We start from the raw sequence: 2,500 nt of genomic DNA on the forward strand, positions 1-2,500 counted from the left end.
CCTTGAAAATGGCGTTTTCGTTATTGGCATTATGTTGCACGTTTATTGTGGCTAGAACATTAATTATTCACAAAATGGCACCAAAGCTTGGCAAAAGTCGCGAAACACTCCTATCTCGACGCACCAGCAATCGCAACTTGATGCAAAATAAATTGCACGAGCTAATGATACTTGTACCATGCACAGTACACCGTACCAAAATATACCCCTGAAAGTGTGCAATTTGGTGCTACCCTAGGGAATATGTATGGAGAAGCCTAGCTACGTGTGTCGCACGTTCCAAGTTGCATGGACGTCGAACAGAGGCATGCAAAAGCACCTATCTAGGGAATTACTCTACGTTCTAGTAGCAAGTGCGATTTTCCGGTCCAGCACGGCAGTACGCCTGCACGCATACACTCCATGTACCAAAAATGTACCAACCTAGGCGTTGCTCAGTAGCTTTTGGCGGCACATAGAAAAAGTATTCGAGTTCAGATTTTTGGGACTTAGCGTATTTTTAAAACTAATAACGAAAATTAAATTTTAAATCGGTAAACGGCTAGGAGTTGCTCAGTAGCTTTTTGCGCAACGTGGCAAAAGTATTCGAGTTCAGATTTCTAGGACGTAGCGTATTTTTCAATCATAATAAACCGAATCAAACATAACAATGATGAAACTTACACCATGTCCCAAGGTTGTGCACAAAACGTAACGATAAAGTGCTGGCGAAGTTAGAGGTGCACCAAAATTGTGTACCGATCAGGGAAAGTACTCTACGTTCCTATGATTTGGGTGAAAAGTGTTATTTAACTGCTGGTTAGAATAGACAGTTGCTTATCATACACATCGCAAACGAACACCCCTTAGTGAGCATTAGCAAAAGTCAATTGCACAAAGCAAATGCAATACAAACTGATCAAGTACATTAAAGAACGCTACGTAGCAGGACTTCTTTCCAAGAATGGTGTCCGCAACGGGAGGGCAAGCGTCCTTCCCAGGTTTTCCTAGTAAACCTTGTATGGTAAACATACCCAAGCGTGTCTGTAAGCACGCAACGAAAGTCACGAACGGGCACATACCTAGGGAATGTACTCTACGTACTTGGACTTTTGTCCAAGAATGGTGTCCGCGACGGTCGGGCACTGCGACGCAATAACCAAATCCTAGGATTGTAACTTTAGTGTGCACAAACATAAACATTAACGCGTTCGCTCGGGCTGCGCCGTCCGTGTTGAACACAAATGTGGGTGATTATATGCGTGGAGGGACAAAACATACGAGGAGGAGACAGTTTTCTGCACGATGTGCACAGAGCTCATTTCGTCGTCCCGGGCGAATGGAAAACACAAACATCGCGAGTATCGTTCTAGGTTTCTGTCTATAAAAGGGCAGGCCAAAAGGTGACCGGTTGAGATAAGCATTTTAAGCATACAAACACTTTATTGGAACTTTTGATACAAAAACAAGGTACGTACATGTAGGTTGTACCAACATGGACATCTATGAACGCGTACGCTCGGGCTGCGCCTCCGTCTTGTACTTTCCTGATCGGTACACAGTTTTGGTGCACTGCTATTCCGACCGGCAACTTGTACCAACATATACATCCATGAACGCGTACGTAGTGTACTTTCCCTGATCGGTACACACTGTTGGTGCACGGCATAAGAAAAGAGCTAAAATGGTCAAACTCAATCCATTTCAACAATAGATAGTCGATAGTAGCTGTGCCGATGAAGTAGGGCACGATGCAAGTTAATGTTGTTTAATGAATAACATGTCCGCCATACATTTCAGTACAAAATTGCTCGGTCAGACCTACAAAGTGCTATATCTCGAATACGAGGCGTCGGACTGGGGGTTGTAGAACAATTTTAAGTTCGTCTAATGATTCTACATCCGATTCTGGATAGCGGTTTTTGACCACTTTTCAATATTTTGTGACACCCCGAACCTAGGGGCAGCTCCTAGCTTTTTCAAAAATGTGCACCGATCGGGCCGGAGAGCTCGTGTGGCTCAAAACATGTTTTTCGCTAAAACACCTCAAAACGTGTCGAGAACGCACCCTAGCTCTTGTTTTTCAAAAGTTATGGCCATTTAAAGTGAGGTGGTTTTTGCTTCAAAATAGCTATTTTACCCGTCCCTATGGCCATGCTTTAAATTTTCACGAAAATGCCAGGTCAGACCTAGGGCGGGCCATATCTTGAATACTAAACGTCGCAGACATTGGTCGTAGAACAATTTTAAGTTCGTCTAATGATTCTACATCCGATTCTGGATAGCGGTTTTTTGACCACTTTTCAATATTTTGTGACACCCCGAACCTAGGGGCAGCTCCTAGCTTTTTTCAAAAATGTGCACCGAACGGGCCGGAGAGCTCGTGTGGCTCAAAACATGTTTTTCGCTAAAACACCTCAAAACGTGTCGAGAACGCACCCTAGCTCTTGTTTTTCAAAAGTTATGGCCATTTAAAGTGAGGTGGTTTTTGCTTCAAAATAGCTATTTTACCCGTCCCTAT

This window comes from Anopheles arabiensis (genome assembly GCF_016920715.1).
Source record: "Anopheles arabiensis isolate DONGOLA chromosome X unlocalized genomic scaffold, AaraD3 X_pericentromeric_contig0026, whole genome shotgun sequence".
NCBI classification, from domain to species: domain Eukaryota; kingdom Metazoa; phylum Arthropoda; class Insecta; order Diptera; family Culicidae; genus Anopheles; species Anopheles arabiensis.